Source organism: Octodon degus, unplaced genomic scaffold, assembly GCF_000260255.1.
Source record: "Octodon degus isolate 3935 unplaced genomic scaffold, OctDeg1.0 scaffold00033, whole genome shotgun sequence".
In the NCBI taxonomy this organism is placed as follows: Eukaryota; Metazoa; Chordata; class Mammalia; order Rodentia; family Octodontidae; genus Octodon; species Octodon degus.
In genome coordinates, this window is record NW_004524609.1 from 49,446 (window position 1) to 68,190 (window position 18,745).

An 18,745-nucleotide genomic window follows, 5' to 3' on the forward strand; every position below is an offset into this window, starting at 1 on the left:
TTATTCCCGTGCCATAAGTTTTTGTTTCTTCAGTTTCTTCTGGGATATCTTTTTCTTCTGTGCAGCTTCCTCCTCTGGTTTGGGAACAATTTGTTCCTTTTTAGTAAGGATCATCTCAGTATGGCAGGGGGAGCTCAGGGATGGGTTAATCCGACCACGAGCTCTGTAAGTACAGCGGCGCATCTTGGGTGCTTTGTTCACCTGGATGTGTTCAATAACCAGAGAATCTACATCTAAACCCTTAAGTTCAGCATTACTCTCTGCATTTTTAAGCATGTGCAGCAAAAATTCAGCATTCTTTTTGGGCCACCAACCCTGTGTCCAGCTCCACTGTTTGGCCCGGGCACACCTACCAACTCTACCATCATAACGCCGGAATGGCACACATTACTTCTTTAATGTGACATCCTTGAGATCCTTGGTGGCCTTTCAGATATGCATATGCTTGATGGCCTGGGCAGTTTCATGCATGTTCTTAAAGTGAACACGAAGATTTGAGCCTCTTGATTTGCATGATTTGGTGGGGTTTTCTGGGTTGAGAGTAGCAAACCATTTTCACAGGTCACCTAAGGCTGCTCGCAGGAAGAGTGGAGGCTATGTTGATTAATAAATATTTTTAATGTTGGCATTCTAAGTAGGTACCACTCCTCGATCTACATTTCAGAAATGGATATGCAGAGTTTGAGTCAATATTTATTGACTAAAATAATTCAGAATTATGTGGTCCCCACTCTTAACTATTGTTCCCTAAGATAGGGGTCATGTTTCTGTTCCTTCCATATCACCCCATAGGCCAAGAAAAGAGCTCGACATGAAGCAGGTATTAAGTAATGGCTGCACGTTTTTGTTAAATATTTTGATACCACATTTATTTTTTAATATTTTCTTTAACCCATTCTCCTTGCAAGTTTCCAAACTGAAATTTTTTTAAAAAGGTTTTTTTTTCTTTATTTTTTTTTTTTTTTTTTTTTTTTTTTTTTTTTTTTTTTTTTTTTAAGTACCAGAGATTGAACCTACGCCTTCACCCTGAGCTATATACCCCAAAACACCCTCCTTCTTTGGTCAGGGTGTTGCTAAGTCCCTGAATTGTTCAGGCTGGACTCAAATTTGTGATCCTCCAGCCTCAGTCTCCCAGAGTTCAAGGATTACTGATGTGTGACACAAGATCCAGGAAAAATAATCGGTTTTTTTCCCCCACCACTGGTGTGTTCATTGGTTTTCACTTTTGTGATCACAGATATATTTGGATTTATATCTGCTTTTTTCTTTAGTGGGTTTGTTTTTTAACCACCTTTTTATTTGCTTTTGTACTTCCTTTTCTAATGCCTGCTTCTGATTTGAAAGTTAAGCATTTTGTTTCTATTTTCTTCCCAGTTATCTTTCAACTCTTATATTTTTTGGGGGTTTTGTTTTGTTTTGTTTTGTGTTGAGACAGGGTCTTGCTATGTAGTTCAGGCTGGCCTCAAACTCAGTGATCCTGCTGCCTCAGCCTCCTGAGTGCTAGGATTATAGGTGTGTGCCACCATACCTGCCCCCTTCGACTTTTAATAGTATCCTTGTTGAAAAATTCTGAAATTAGTACATCTGCTTTCATCTTGGATAAAGTCAAGACCTCAACTATTTAAATTCTGATTACATCTCCCATCTTCTAAGTTATTTTTGTCTAGCATCTTATTCCCACTTTGTTTTTTAAACTCTCTCCAAGTAGTCATGATAAGTATATCTTTATTTTTTAAATTTACAGTAAAATTTGTTTGGGACTACACAGTATTATGAGTTTTGATAAATATTAGCATGTGAAACCACCAATACAAAACCCAGAGCAGTTCCACCCCAAAGGTAGCTAACCCTTTCCTGTCTTCCTGGGTCCCTGGTGACCACTGCTCTCTTCTTTGCTCCATGATTTTTCTTAGCCAGAATGCCAAATAGAATTGTTCAATAATTCACCTTTCTAATGCAGCTTTTTACACTTAGTTTAATGCATCCAATGTCATTTCACATGTCACTTCATTCTCTTTGAAGTACTGAGAATCAAACACCAGGGTGTTCTACTATTGAGCTATTCCCCACATCTTCTATGAGCAACGGTCTTGTTCATATTATCATTTACTCACTGGCCCCGCCCCATGTGCACTGAGGCATAGTGGCACATGCCTGTAACCTCAGTGCTGGGGAGGCTGAAAATAGGAGGATCACTACAAGTCTGAGCTGTGTAGTGAGACCCTGTACCAAATATTATATATATTCATTTATATTAGGCTGACCTGAATCTCGATCCCCTTGCCTCAGCTTTCCAAGTACCCTAGCTTAGAGGAGTGCACTGTCATCCTGGCTCAGTTCATTTTTTATTGCATAGTAGTAATTTTCCATCAGATGAATACATCACAATGTTTTGTTTTGTTGTGTTTCAGTAAACAAGATCTCATTGTTTCCCAGGCTAGTTCAAGTGACTCTCCTGACAAATTTTGCAATTGCTTGGGTTATAGGTGCACAATATTGTGTTACAAACTTTTAAATTTTTAATCTATCTCTAGTTGAAAGATATTTGGGTTGCATCCAATTTTTGGTGACTATGAATAAAGTCAACATCAATATTCATGTGTAAGATTTTTATGCCTGTATGAACAAATTTTCATTTCTCTTGGGTAAATATCTAAAAGGAAGATTGCTGGGTCATACAGGAATATACTTTTAACATATGAAACTTCCCAGTTTCCACAGTGGCTGTTCCATTTTGTATTCCCATCGGCAATGTATGATAGTTCCAGTTGCTCTGCTCATCAGCAGCTGACAATGCCAGTGTATTTGGTTTGTTTGCCTTACATATAAGGCAAATACATGTGCAGTGGTATCTCATCATAGGTGGAACATACATTTTTCTAATGAATGATATTAAGCATCTTTTCATGTGTAACGCTGCCCTATAAGAATCTCTTCCTCCTTGAGACAGTCTCATGTAGTGCATGTTGGCCTTGAGCTTGTTTATATAGCTGAGACTGGCCTCAAACTCATGGCAATCCTCCTGCCTCAGCTTCCCAAGTGCTGGGATTATACATGTGTGCTACTACACGTGGCTACTCTTTTTTGTATTGGTCATCAAACTCAGGGCCTTGCACTTGCCAGGCAGGTGCTGTGCTGCTGAGCTGTGTCCTTGGCCCTTTGGCTGTTCATTTTTTTTTTTTTTTTTTGGCAGAATCGGGGATTGAACTAAGGCCCTTGTGCTTGCTAGGGAAGCGCTTATTCCACTGAGCCATCTCCCCGGCGCTGTTCATTTTTAATTGGGCGGCTTCTTTCTTATTGCTGTGTTGAAAGTTCTCTGGATAGATGATATATAATTTAGGAAATGCCATTCTGAGTGTCACTGCGCTTGTCCATAAGAGGCTGACCACTCTTGAGTGACCTGGTCCAACTGAGTTTCTGGATCCTACAACTGAAGAGCAGACCCTGACCATGGCAGCCACTCTTCATCTGGGGAGATCCTATCCAAGAGTCCAGCCAGTACTTCTCAGCTGATCTCCTCTTGCTTTTGTCTCTTCCTGCTCAGTCCAGAAGAGATGAGAAAGTGATATCCAGGGGTAAGAAAAATGGCCACTGAGTTCCTCCATGGGTGAGAAGACTTTCAATGATTAAAAAGAAAAAAAAAAAAGAATTATGGGGTGACAGCTGGATGGCACAGGAAGCCCCTGGAGGAGGAAAAGTGCCCTAGAAATGTTCTAGTTGAATCCTTGCCTGCAACTGCTCAGTATAAGGGTACTGCTACTCAAGACAGTTGGTATGGAAAGTGCCCTCTGCCTCATCCAGTGAGGAACAATCACATAGCTAACACACTTCTAATATTCCTCAGCTCCTGGAGTGGTTTGCTTCAAAAAACCTGGGCTTCTGAGTGTGGTGAGACCAAGACCCCTTTTCCTTTGCTTCTACAGTCAGATCACCATCCCCCTACCCCCAACTGTGATTGGGAAAAAAAAAAAAAGTCTCTTTTCCCTGGAGACAATGCCACCTGAACTTCAGAATCTAAAACATAGCCAAGCAGGCCAGGGAGATAGCTCAGTAGAATAAGCGTTTGCCTGGCAAGCACAGGGTCCTGAGTTCAATCCCTGGTACTGCAAAAAAAAAAAATAAAATAAAGTAATAAATTAATAATAATAATAATAATAATAAAATAAAACATAGCCAGAGTGCTCTGAGCAGCAAAGAAAAAAACTGAGAAGTGAATAGGGGTGAGAAGGGTTGCATTAAGGTTTTATCACAAAGGGAGCACAGTGCTCTTCCTTTTTGAGTCAAACGTCTTTTTAAAAATTAAGAATTGGAGGCTAAACACTTCACTGCTTCCTTTGAGCTTACTCTGCCAGTCTATCCATCTGTCTGCTGGTAGGAAGCAGATGACACTTCTGCTGCTAAGCCACCCCCACTGCACCTTCCCCCACCTCCCTGTGCCTATCCAACACCAAGTCCCATCACACTCCTTGACTGGCTCTTTGCCCAATGAGGAAATGTCCCTATTGAAGAGAGTCTTGGGCACAGCTAACTTTGTCAGGCTGCTCTGCATGCCCACTCAGATATCTCTTGTTCTATCTCATGCTTTTCACTCAGCCCTGTAATAGCTCTTGAAGGTAGATTGCATATTTCTTTGTGGGGCAAACTGAGAGTTTACACAGCAAGTTTGACAGGGTCAAGGTGGGCTAGGGGTCAATTCTTTGGCCTATGACATGTGTTGGTCTTTTAAGTAGTGCACTCAGTCTTTAGGCTGATTCAAACAGCCTATAGTATCTGACTTCCCCTGAAGCTGGGTCCATCCCCAGCCTACCTCCAGACCTCAGCAAGCCAGGGAAAATTCCTTTATACCAAATAAGTGATGGGAGGAATCATGCCCCAATAGCCTATCCCATATAACTGAGTCGCATATCCTTCTGGAGTGTCCTACACCCAAGACTTTGAGCTAATCATCTTTAAGGCTTTCAGATCCCACAGTCAGTAATTTGAGTTAGGCAAACTTCAAGATACCTTGGTTCCTGCTATTAGCACTTCCTTCAGTTTAAGAATAAAAGTCATTCTTTGAACCTCCACATACATCTCCCACCCCATCTTTGCTAGTTCCTGCTGTTGCGACTGTCAAGAGTGGATATTTGGGTCATTGTCACTATGGAGACCTTGTCTTGAGTTATTGTGCAAACATGTCACATCTTTCTCCTTCTTTGGTGTGAGATATGGATGCCTGGAAAATGTAGAGATTGAAGACACTTCGTATTCTCTTGCTGGCCCTCCAGATTGGTTTCTCTGATCAAAGCCTCTTGGCAGCTTGCTTCCCACTCAAATCTCTAGGAAACCTGGCTAATCACTGCCAGTGGACAAAAAGCAGCTGAAGACCCAGCTCTCTATAGATTATTGGTGGGGCAGCCCAGAGTTGCTAACACGTGGCAGCAACAGACCCTCAAAGCAGCAGCAAGCTCCTGGGGCCGCAAGCCCCTTGGGGGACTGAGCCAGTACTCCGATTACCTTCCCTACGAGACACCACTTGTCTGAAGGCTGAGGAGATGCTCAGTCAGATCCCAGCTCTCCCACCTCCAGGAGACAACGTGCACACTGTTTCCTGCTGCAGCCCCTGGGTGAGTGCTCATCCTCCCACATGCAGATGTCTAGATCATTAGAACTATTTTTATCATGTCTCTCTCCTGTGTAAGATCTGACCCATCTCCCCATCGATTTTTCTACTAAACACAGACTCAGCCTGCATTCAAAGGCTTCGTTAGTTCCTTCTCTCCCACAGATAAGCCAGCCTTCATGCCCCTCTTGCTCAGGCCTCCTCACATCTGTGCTCTGTATTCTGTGGTCTCCACTAAGCTCTGTGTGGGAAGCCTGGGAAACCTCATGCCTGCTGCTTTCAAGTAAGCTATCTTTCCTTGTATGATTTCCCCTGTCTCTTTTAGGAAGCCATCATCTTCTTGAAAACTCTACATTAGCATGTTCCCTCCACAGCTGCTCATGGTATAACTACTGCTTAAAGACTTTATCTTTGGGTAGAACAGGGGATCCAGAGACAGAGCTGCTTGCTGAAGAAAACAAGATGAGCACATCTCTGCCAGTGGCCTGTTAGTTACTAGCACCTAACAGAAGCCATGAGACAGTAGACACACAGCTGCCCTCATGTGTATCTGCTTGGATTTGACAAGTTCCCAATGAAGGAATTCACTGTTACACACATTCAGAGAACAAGAGAAATAAGAAAAGCTTGTAAGGCAGACTTCTGACCATATATAAGGAAGAGATTTCTGCCTCACTGCCACCCAGGAGAGGCAGGACCCAAGTTAGAATATTACAAGAGCTATGGAAAAATGGATTCTAATTCAGGATTATTCCTATGAGCTATAAGATCCGTGGTTGTTTTTTCTTGTTGTTTTGGTTTTTTTTTTCCTTCTTCCCCTGAAGGGTAAGATGGCCTCAACTGCTAACTGGTCTTACCCTTTTCTTTCCACTCTCCATCTCTGCAGTGTGGTGGTCTTGCCAGTAAGGCTCCATGGGGCATGGACATTTTTCAGTTCCTAATCTGTTGTGAGGAGAGGCAGCACCTGGATCCCCAGCCTCAGAGAGCTCCTAGTGTGATGGTAGAGGCACAGGTCCTGTTCTAGACAGCTGTTCAATCGTGGGGTGGATTGGGGTGTGGCTAGGGTTGAAGAACTGAGCTACACAGTTATGCTCAAATGATACACAGAGCCAAGCAGAGCTGGGTGGACTGTTAACGAAAGTGAGCAATTACAAATGAGGTTAGGACAATGAAATTAAAACCTGACCAGAAGGCTTCCTGGAAGGGGTGAGTGCTGAAGGAATGGTTTGGTGAAAATGAGAAGGGATTCCAGGCTGCTTACTGCTTTAGAGGTGTGCTTGGCCTAAGGCCCACATTGAGAATGAATTTATTCTTTAATGAGTCTAGTTTGACAATACTAAGTCTTTTCAAGCCCCTATTTGACTCTTAAAAATTTTGGAAGCTCCACATGACTTCAATTAAATTTTATGGTATCCAGCATCTTATTATGTAGAGTAGCTTAAGGGAGCAAAGAACAGGAACAGGCAAAGACATGGTTTTAGCCATGTGAAGGCTTTCATTCAAGGCTTGCTCACTAAAAGACACTGAGTCCCAGTGTTGCTCAGATAGGAAAGGGACTTAGCAGTTCCCAAAGGGGGACATTCTAATGCTTCAGCCATGGCTTAGTGTAGGGGGTTTCACTGATCCTGTAATCTTTTTCTCTCTTTAGATATCTCTGTAGTTCTTAGCAGACTTCATTTTTCAGGCAGCCTTTCCACATGACTGGCATAAAAACCTCCAGGTTAGGGACTGTTGATCTCAGAGGCAGTGACTGTTTAGGATTAGGGCAAAAGTGGCCATACCAACTTTTGAAACCTTTTCCCAGATGTCTTTCTCATTAACTTCTGCTCATATTTTCTTAACAGAACCCAGTGACATGACAACCTCTAGCTGCAAGACAGTCGAGAAAGGTTAGTATCACCTCGTTTTTGTTAGTGAGAACCAGGAATGGGTATTTGTCAGGGAAGGTACTGGTTTACTTTCCATGCTGTTTTGATCACCCCTGAACCAACCAGTATGGCCTACCAATTGGCCTGGACTGCTTCAGGCACTTACCCTTGTTGGAGGATGTAGCTCTAGCTGAATCCCATGCAATGGCTTTTCCACAAAAAGAGACAAGACTCAGTGGTCCAAAGGAGATGCTTTAGATGGGCAGATAAACAACATATGCTCACCATAAGAATTTTCCAGCATAGAAAGAAAACATACCAAAAATACCTTAAGACAATAAATAGCTTCAGGAATCTCCTTTCTCCCTGATGCAACACATGCCAAGTTATGTTGCAAGAACCAAATATAGCTGCTCTGAGATGATGCACAGAAAAATGGTTTAGAAAAAAAGACTTCCTGGTGGGAATGAATTAGAGCTGGGCTATGAAGAAGAGGATCAGGAAGGCAAAGGCTGAGGACAAAGCAAATGCAGAGCTCAGAACAGGACTGGCTGTGAGAAAGGTAAGATGAGTCTGAGCGTTTCTACGCTGGGCTGTTTTTCCTCCCTGTGGGTGTCTGGGTCTTCCAAAACTACCAGCACTAACTGGCTCTGGTGTAGCCCTTTCAGCACTTTCTTGAGCTAGGTTGGGCAGGGGGAATGGAAAAGGCTCTAATGCTGAACTTCAGAGGACAGAGCAAAAGAGAACCCCTGGGAGCCAGCTCCTAACCCAATTAAGAAGTGGTTACATGGTCATTTTCAAAGGCCAGCCAGTTACCAGGCACCTCCCAGGAGGCTTTATCTGACAGTTTGACCATTCACTGCTAAACCTGAGAATGGAAATGTGGGCTGGTGCAGCAGCTGTGCAAGGAGCCTGGACTTAGGCAGCAGGGACAGGAAACTGTACTGATGAATATGATGGGTAAGCTTGTGGTTGTCGTGGAAACTGACTCTGGATGGATAAGCTATGGCCCAGAGGGTAATCATGTGGAGAATGCCACACACCACCACGCACAGGCTTCACTGTGCATGGTCAGCAGGCACCTCTGGGACCCTGCTCCAGACAGCTCACAGGCTGTATCCACCTAGGGACGTCACATATGGCAACGTGAGCACTGATTTACATCAAATTCTGAGGGGTCTGAAGAAATGTTATCAAATCAGAACAAACCTTGGCATGACTTCCACCATGCTGAGTTAGCAGTGCCTTGCAGAAATGTGGCAGTGCCAAGGCATATGACTGTGGCTGGATCCAGAACCGCAGACAGGGACTATAATGTGCCATCCTAGGGCAAGGGTGCCCCTGGCAGCAGGGTAAAGTGGCAGGAGTACTGGATGTAGTATCCACTGTGATTCCAGGCCTGTCATCAACTGACTAGGAAGCACTTGGCAAATATTCTGGTCCTAGATTCTTCTAGCCCCACTTTTATCTCTATCCTGGGATTTGAAAAGGGACAGTCTCATCTCATTAGCTCCGTAGTTTAGCCCACTGATACCCCACCAGAGTATGTAGCATGCCTCATAGAGACTAGTCCAGGCCCTTCTCAGGCCACTGAGCAGGGCCTATAGCAGGTAAGATGCTGCTGGCACTTGTTTCTTGGGACCATCTGGTCCTGAGCTCAGGGCACCTGCACTCACACAGGGAGGCCCCTGAAGTTCTCAGCTGCCCCCAGCTGCCTGTTGCAACTACTCATTTTTCAATAGGTGCTATTTTCATTGGTCTTTATTTCCCTAGGACAAGCATGCAGGAAAAAATTTGCAGCATGAGCTTTTGGCTCAGGCACTAAGCAGAAATGGTGACTGCATTTCTTCATCTCCGTTTTCTTTTTCTGCTTCTTTTCTCTCCTCTTATCCCCTCCCTCCTGGACCTGTCATGCTCCCTCTACCAGTGGCTTCCTCAGCCAGTGGCCTCCTCCCCTCACAAGGTGTAGCAGAGAACAGAGCTAGAGTTCAGGAGGGAGACAAGAAGCTGGCTAGGGGCCATGGATAGGAAAGCAAAGTGACTATGGGGACGCCTCCTACTCTTGTCAACTCTCAAAGACACAAATATTAAAAAGGCAAAAACTAAGAAAATGGCAGTTGTGAACTTCAGAAGCCTATGTGAATGCAGGTGCCCTGAGCCTGCGAGGCCAGACGGTCCTAAGCTGCAAGTACCAGCAGCATAGAGGCTCCCCTGGCATTTTGCTTGCTAAACAACCTGCCAGTGGCTTCCTCCAGGAGGCCCTACTACATCCCTTTGAAATATGGGTTTTCTCTCTTCAACACCCACACTTGCTCTAGTTTCAATCACTATGTATTAATGCCTGAGGCAGGCAGAGGGACAGGGCATAGAGAAAGGCAGGTACCACTCTCAGGTGCCCTGTCTTGACCCTGGCCATCTCTCCATGCTCAACCTGCACTTCTACCACAGAATCTTGCACTTCCCAAGAGCAAACCCTTCACTGAGGATGTGGCTGTGCCTCTGTCGTCCTACGAGCCTTTCCTCTCAGGCTCCTCTGACTCACTTGAGATTCAGCTTATAGCCTCCCCCAGTGTCCCAGGATAACTAGGGCCATTACTGCCATGCTTTTAAGCTTCCTACACCAATGCCATTTGTACATTTTATTGTGAGCTATTTATGTCTTCCCACCTAGACGTGTGCACTATTCAGGAGAGTATGTCAGGTTATGCTTTTCAAAGATGGCCACACCTATGTGTTCATCCCATCCCACCTGCTTTTCTGCTTCCCAGCAAGAGACAGCTGGGGGCCTGTGACTATCACAGCCCAAGCGCATGGCAGAATAATCCTTCATAACATCTGAAGCTTGATCATAAAAGAAGATACCTGTCCACCTGGTCCCTTTCTGAAACACAGCCACCATGCTTCAAGAAAGCTGTGGACCCACTCAGAAGCTGGAGGCAGGTGTTCTAGTAGACAGCCCTGGTCCAGAACTCAGCTGACATTAAGCATGGATGTGCTGGAGAATGTTCAGATTCTCCTCCAAAGCTTTGGAATCTTCCAGCTGAGACACGAATGTCACAGAGCAGAGATACACTGTCCTAGCCACACCTTGTATCAAATCTTGATGCTTAGAAACCAAAGTGTTCCTACGTCTGTATTTTATAGTGTCACACAGCAGTACTCCACCAGTGCAGGTGCAGCCTTATTGAATCATGTGTGCACCAAAGTCCAGACCTGGGACTGTTACCTAGTGGGTGCTCAGTTCTCACTGAATGAACAAACAGGTGACAATTCCAGTCTGGTCCTTTATCCCAGGAACCCACTCAGGTCTGCCTTGTTTGTTTTGCAGTAACAGGGATCAAACTCAGGACCTTGCGCTTGGCAGACTGGCGCTTACACCACTAAGCTATATCCCCGGTCCCCAGTCTGGCCCTTTAAACATTGTCATCTTTTCTTCATCCTCTCCCAATAGTTCCACGACTCTCAGGGAACCTAGGTAGGCCAGGTCTGGCCTTGATGACCTCACTGTGCCCTAAGTCACTCAACCTTGCAAGCTGTCCCAGGTCCACAGGTTCTTGCTGGTGAATCTGCTTGGAGTTGGGATGCTCAGTACTTGCAGTCCAGAGCATCCTCCCTGATTTACATGCTTGGCTGTTTTTATCTTCACTACAGTTCTGCCAAGTATGCCATTATTAACATCTGCATTTTACATGGGGACACAGAGGCCAAGAGAAAGCAAGTGATATCACTGAATAATAAAAGTAGGAATTAGAGGTAGGTCTACTGATGCCGAACATAAAATCTAACTGGCACATAACTTGCAATGCTCTCTTTGTACTTGCTTTGGAGATGTCTACCATACCAGCTGAATAAGAAGAGATCAGACTCAGGTCTAATGCAGTTCTAATTAACAATAAAGTGTGGGTGACCACTCTTTGCCTCAGCTGTGCAAAAAGGACAGTGCATGTTGCAGCCATAGCCATAGCCACCCTGTGAGGGGGCACTGTTGATTCAGATAAAATCAGAGAACAAAGGGATGGGAGAGGAAATATGAGTTGCTCATGCCTCCACACATAATAACAGCCAGAGCAGGACTCCATACCTAGGTCACTTGCACTCTTCTGCCCTCTTAGAAAAATCCTTTTTTTTTTTTTTTTAAATGTATTTTGTACATTAAAGGATCTCACTACACAGCTCAGATGCACAGTGATCCTTTTTTCAGCTTCCCCAGCGCTGGGATTACAGCCGTGCACCAGCATGCCAGGTGGCTCATTGTGCCCAGGGCAGGGCTGGTGCAGCATGTGGTACCAGGGATTGAATCGTGGTCTCTGCACTTGCCTAAGCAGGAACTTAGTCCGCTGAGCTATCTTGCCAGCCCAGAAAAATCATTTCTAATGATTATACTCTCAAATACAGGCACATGAGCTGCCGTATGAAGTAGTCATTATCATCTCCATTATATAGGTAGGAAACTGAGATTCAGGTGATAAAGCCCAGGGCTGAGCTGCCATGAAGCAGTAACATCAGGGTTCTAAGCCATGCCTGCCATCCTCAGCTCCATCCCCACCCACACCCTCATTGTGCTATGTTACATCTCAAAAGATCATCTCCAAAGTCCTTGGTGGCCAAGTCCTCCCAGGACAGTAGCTCATCCACAGCCCACACCAGACTGACAGCTTCTCTGTAAGGTTTCATCCGACGTCATCATCATGAAAATGAGCTGTGAGCCCCAAAGTACTTGGCAGCGCTAGCTTCTGCGCATACCCCACCTCTAACCAGTCATGGCTTTATCATTATCATATCAACAGTATCCCTTGGTTATTGCAGACTGATTAGGCCCAGTCTCCCAAACAAGTGGACAGTGAAGGCTTAAATGACACAAATGCTATCATTTCAAGCCTCCATGAGGATCAAAAACCCTCACATAATGAGATTTTCTGGGGCTTTAGACAATAAAGAATTTCTCTAGGCAGCCCATATTTATGTTATCAAACAAAAGTGGGGAATGTTAAAGAAAAGCAGGAATCCAGGCAGGACTTGGGGAGCCCCTTCTGTTGTCTCTAGGAAGGCTCTGACCAGTGAGATGCCTACAGCTACAGTTTCTATATCACTAAGTGAGGCTGCAGCCGGCATCCTCGGCTGTGGCCTTGTCTTCTCCTTTGAGGCCTCAGGGCTTCACCCGCCACTACAGGCCTCAGTGGGACCAGGGACTCACATTTATGACTATGAGTCTGTCCCCTGGGTTTTGGGCAAGGTCACAAGTAAACATGAAAAGCCAATTGGTTAATATAAATCCCACTGAGAACCACTTCATAGTGGTCTCTATTAGCCATGTCTGGATAGGGAGAGTCTAGGTCAGTGAGGGGAGGTGGAAGAGCTCCAGTGGGCCTTTTCCTGCACACTTAACGAAAGAGACTACTCTCTTTCCAAGCACTGGCTCCTGGTTTGAGCCCGATCGTGGTTCTAGAATGATGACTAGGGAATCCTCTATCTGCATTCACTCTAGGGCTTCCCAGCCTTCCTTGTCTGCCTGACTCCAGCTTCCCTTCAGTCCTCCCTCTATGCAGTCCACCCCAGCCCAGCCTTTGAGAACTGAATTTTCCCTTGTCTCCTCACACTCACCTTCCTCTCCAGCCTTCTCAGGATCCATGGCCTAGCCCCACCCTCTGGCTATGCTGCCTACTCTTGTCCCCCCGATGGGATCTCTGCCCTCCCTAAGCCAGTCTTGAGATCTGCCCCACTTGCTTGGCATCTACTTTCTGCCCCATGGTATCACTTATAGTTAATAAACTGATTCTTTTATGTTAAAAAGAAAATATTGAACTTGAAGTATTTTTCCTTAAATCACTACTAAGGATTCCTCTTATCTGCATTCACTCTAGGGCCTCCCAGCCGCCTTTGCCTGGCTGCAGCTTCCCTTCAATTCTCCCTCCTCTCTGCAGTCCACCCTGTATATCTTTAAATGCAACTTCCACCAAAAGGGTGACTTTCAGTTTATTCCAAGGCATCTTCTTATCCAAGCTTCTCATTCAGCTCTTGGAGCTGTCTTCTGGAACCCTTCAACTAAGATAAGGAAGGCTTCCCTGCCACAGGCAAAAAAAAAAAAAGTTTCCTGGAAGAAATAACCATGGACACTGAATTTACAGCCACTCTGTGCATAAGCAACAGGAATTTGGTCAGGAACTAAGGAGCCATCAGGGCTTTATCTACAGAGCTTTTTCTTTTGATATGCACAACCAGCAAAGGTCCTTTAGACAACAGTGGTAATTATTCCGTCTTCCCACAGAGGTTATCTATTCCCCTACTCTTGGTTCAGTCTCTCACTTGCCCTGGCATAGGGAGAAACCAGAAAGTGAGCAGAGCCAGAGGGTGGACCCTGCCCAAGCAGCACTTATTGCCTAGGTGGATGGGGAAAGACAGTAGAGATGCTTGTTTTCTGCAGCCTGTGCCTGTCTATCCCTAGTAAGTTACCCCCAGCAGATGTAGCTCATTTCAAGAGTTCTCAGGCCTCTAGGTATCAACTGTGTCTTCCACAGGCTGTGGGGGTTCAGAAGCTGTGAGCCTCTTGGAGGATGCAGCTGTGAACTCTCTCATCAACTTTACCACTGCCTCCAGCAGTTTACAGGTCACCCTTCCTGTTTCTCCCATTCTTCCTCTCTAACCAAAGCCAGCAGCCATCACCTCCCTCCCAGTCAAGTCCTTATTTGGGCTATGTTCCCCCTCAACCTTGGAAACTCTTGTATGACTCTGTCCTCTGACATTTTCACAACAGGGCCAGTCTCCAGCTAAATAGAAATAACAGTCTGTCATACCTGGAAGGCACTTGAAACAGGAGATTCCCTGAAAAGTGAAAAAAAATTCTGAAGCCCAGGCCCTTTCCCAAATTAGGCAGCTCAGAACTTCACAGGTGGAGACCTCAAATCAGGATACTGTAAAATCCAGGTATTCCCAGGAAGATTTCACTGCTTCAGACCTCTGGAGTTTGCCACAAACATAAGGATATGTGGTCCTCATGACCACCTAGGAAGGGACATAGAACAGATGTTACCCAGTTCTAAGAAGAAAGCTAAGGTTGAGGGGTATATGCTACATAGCTGCCACCAATAGGGCTGCATCTTGAAGTCAGGCTCTATCTCCTGGGTTTTGGGGTTTTTAGTGCCAACTTGAGCTCTGTAATCACTACCAAATACAGTGTGGATATCTGCCCCAACAGCTGACTCAGTAATGGGCACATGCAGGGTTCTGTGAACACACAAAGGTTGATGCACTGCACTGTGGCCCATTCTCCTGAGGCTGGACGCCTTCCCTCCTGGGCCTGGTCAAACCTCTGCCAGCTCTCTAGGAATGTCCATGGACAGGCACCTCATGAAGGGCCACAAGACATCAATGGATTGACTGGGTCAAGAGCTAGCCTCCCAGGTAACAGGCCCCTATGCCTGAGTGCTCTGCATTAGCTGTAACTGCCTTAACCTTTAGCTTAAGGTGGCGAACTATCACATTTATTCTAGACTACAGGGGCTGCCAAGATTTCATCTTTTAGTTTTTAAAACCAAGACAAGATGGTCACTCTGCTGACTTCTCCCTAGGCCTGGCTGACAAATTTTCCCTAAGGAGTCCCCTACATGCTCCCATTACCTTACTGCTGCATTGAGGGCCTGAGCACATGCTGAGTTATCAGCGACTTGGAACTTTCCTCTTCCCTTGGGCCTGGGCACAGTTTCACTGGCCACTGGCATGCATCTCTGCTAGCTGCATGGCCTGGGCGTCTTGCAGGCTACTACTGATCGAACAGCTCCTGAACTCTTGTTATGGGCAGGGTATACGAAAGATTCCGGCAGAGCAAGGGAGGTACTACCATTCTCTCAGGAAAAGTAGGGCTAGAGATACACTGGAGAGACATATTTCTTGAAGGTGACATAGGATGGGGGTGGGGTTGCCTATGACATAGCCAGAGAAAACATCCTATGCAAAGGTGCAGCTATGCAAGATTATGGCATGTTCTAGGCCAAGCAATCAAGGTGCAACATCCCAGAAAGTTCCCATGAAACATGAAAACATGAAACAAATGACACAGAAGGGGCAGGAGGGATGACTACCATACTTTGAGAAATCAGAACTCTCTGAGATTTTGGAAGTCAGTTTTGGCCATGTTCAATAGCAGCCCAGAGTCAGCAAGAATTTGGAATCTAAAAGAAATCCAACAAAACATACCCTTGCTTACACTTTCTCTAAACACTGGATGTCTAAGGGACCAGACAGACCAACCACAGACAGGAGTATGCTGCCCTCTAATGGCAAGGCTTAGGTAGTCCTTCCAATCTTGGGACTATTTTCACAAATGCCCTCCCATTTTACCCCATCAACTCGTGGAGTATTTTAGAACCAAGAACTGGCCATGTGAAGTCTGAATGCTTTACAGCTAGCTCTACAACTTGTGCGGGCAAGCCATGCTCCTCAGCATACCTTCCCCACCTCTGCCTGACCCCACCCCATCAGGTTCTCCAAAGGAAATCCTAGCACAGGTTGCTGCAGAGCTTGGGCAATGGCTGGCCAGAAGAGAAGCCAGCTTCTTGGGACTCCCTGTGGGGGCTTCAGGTATTCACTAAAGCACCTTACTCTGTCTATACAGTGGGAATGAGCGACATATTATATTTCAGAGGGTCGGTGATTAATAGAGATGCAGGCAAGTAACTTTGCCTGATTTCTAGTTTGAAAGCATAAGGGTCTGGGTCTTAAGAACAGTGAACAGCCTGGCATGGTGACACACACCTGTAATCTTAGCACTCAGAAGGCTGAGGCAGGAATATCATAGCAAGTTTGAGACCTGCCTGAGGTACAAAGTGAGGAAATCTGTATTTTAAAGTTTCCCAGCTGCCTCTGAGACAGCTAATGCTTGAGAGTCTCTGGTCTGAAAACACACCAAAGGGGTCATTAGTAATAACAATGAATACTGCTTTTACAAAATATTAATTTTTTAAAGAAAATAAACCCCAACTTTATTCAGCTGATGTTCCAAAAACAAATGCAAATCCAAATTTTCAAATCAAATCTATTTAACTTCAAAAGATCAAGGGTCTTTAGGAAAAAATTCAGCAGTGACTTTCTATAAAATTACTCTCTTAGTCTTAAGTTTGGCTTTTCTTAAAGTGGACGCACCTGTAATAACACATCCCCACAATACACATTCCAGGTTGCTCCTCACAGCCCATCTGTTTCAAACCACAAGGATGCCAACTCTTACACCATGTTGCAGAGACTACCTGAAGTTTCCAGCCAGCTCCACCTAAGAACTCACTCCATCTCCACAAGAGGGCACTCCTCCCCTGGCCTCAGACCCTTCCCTGCTCTGAAACTAGTTGCAGGCAATAGTCAGTGTGCAAAGGGAGGAGAAATATGCAACAACTGTCTTAGTGTCCCTAGGTCTCCAGATGCACTGGCTTTTGTCTCCTAGCTGTAGGCAGTAAGGACTCACATCAACTCCACAAATTTTATTCCAAAGTAAGGTGAACTGGCTTTGAAGAGGCAGCATGAAAGTTCAAGGGCAACTGATCACTATAAAAGCAAGTATGGGAACATAAACTGGTACATGCTACCAAAAGATGTCCTATCAGCCAAAGGGCAGATGACTGAAGGAGATGTGACTCCCAGAGTTCAAGTCCAGTGTCTCAGCTATGACTTGTACACCTTTCTCCAAAGTGTGTTGTCTGGCATGATCTGTAAGTTTCCAGGGAACAGGCCAAGTCTTTGCAGTCTAAAAATCCATTTTACAGCTAAGACCTGTTACGTGAAATGAAAACTTCAAACGGTGTGTCTTCTTCAAAGTCAGATTCCATTTTGAAGGTGTTGTAATCCCTCTGTCCCCTCTCTAGAGCACTGCTTTCATTCTGTAGGATTGTCAATCTTTTTAAAAGAGGATCAGATTCTTCCTTTCTAGAAAATCTAAGGCTCTTGTTTGGTCCCAAATAGGAGTGACAGATACTCTACCTGACCAGAGGTGTGAGATTACTACCTAGCAGACTCATGTTAAAAATGTGTGAATTAAGAAAATCTACCAAAAGGGTAACTATGCCACAGATGTGCCTGAAAAGACCAATACTGGTACAGGAACAGGTAAGGAAGAGAGAATACAACTACATATACAAAGAAGAAGAAAATTCAAGCCAAAAGGGAAGTACACGAGGCAAGACAATCAAAGGTTAAGGTTAATACTGACTAGGTTTTCAGTTCTAGGAAACTGAGTGTCCTTTTGTCTTGCCATGAGTCTAATATTCCTAAGTACAGTAGGGCAGGCTTGGCCCTGACAAATGAACAGATAATCAGGTCTTACTAGTACTTTCATTGACCACATCTGATGAACTTTAAAATGGAATGACCTTGTACTAAACACTGCAATACACCAGGTACTACTGATTTAGCCTTAACTCAGGGCTGAGCAGAAAGTGAACAAGCTCTTGATCCCTGAAAACATTCTCATAAGGACATGCACACCAGGAACATCTTCAGGGTGCCCTACTTTGGCTGGGCAGAATAGGGGCTTGGCTGGCAGCTGCTAATATATTTCAAGTGACAGAAGAGATAAGAATTAGATCTGTTCGAATTACAGATGAGATTTTAACTGACATCACTAACCTGTCTCTGCTCATTGCTACTTTCTAAGGAGCAAAAGTCCACCAAAGCCTGGGTATAGTAGGTGCCAATCAGCATCTAAACCCAAGACTCAGAGGTTAAATCCCTAGGCCTGCTATGCAGGCCCCACCCCTGGGGTGTGCTGAAAGGGCGATGCTGGTGCGCCTATAATCCCAGCTCTTGGGATGCTGTAAACAGGCAGATCACTGTAAGTCTGACCTAGTAGTGAGACCCTGAACACTCTGTAGTCCCTTCCCTAAAAATAAAAATAAAATAAAATAAACCCAAGACTCAATCATTTTACTAACTGGGAAAAAAAAAAAAATCAGCTCAGCCTTTTGTCTCCAGACTGAGCACTCCCAGGAAACTACTCTGGCCTCACTTTAGGAAGGATATACACCCAAAAACTGTAGTGTAGAAAAACTTCCATGCTATCAGCAATAGTTTCCCTGCCTTTGCTTCCCCTGGATAGCTGCCTCCAGGGAAGAATGACAAGTGTCAGCAGTTAGTCACCTGCATGTCATTTTGGGGGTAGGAAGGGTGGAGAGGATGGCAGGAAGCAAAAGAGCATATGAATTAACCTATAATGAGTACAAGGAAACAAGGTTTCTTTCCTCTCCTTTTCATGAGTGTGGTCAGTCCCCGATACAAGGCTCACTGTAGCAGCCTT

At 45.0% G+C, this 18,745-nt stretch overlaps 1 pseudogene; it reads right to left on the reverse strand.

Annotated features, from left to right (window-relative positions):
* LOC105742052 lies at positions 1-537 on the reverse strand (annotated as a pseudogene).
* Positions 538-18,745: the final 18,208 nt, after the last annotated feature.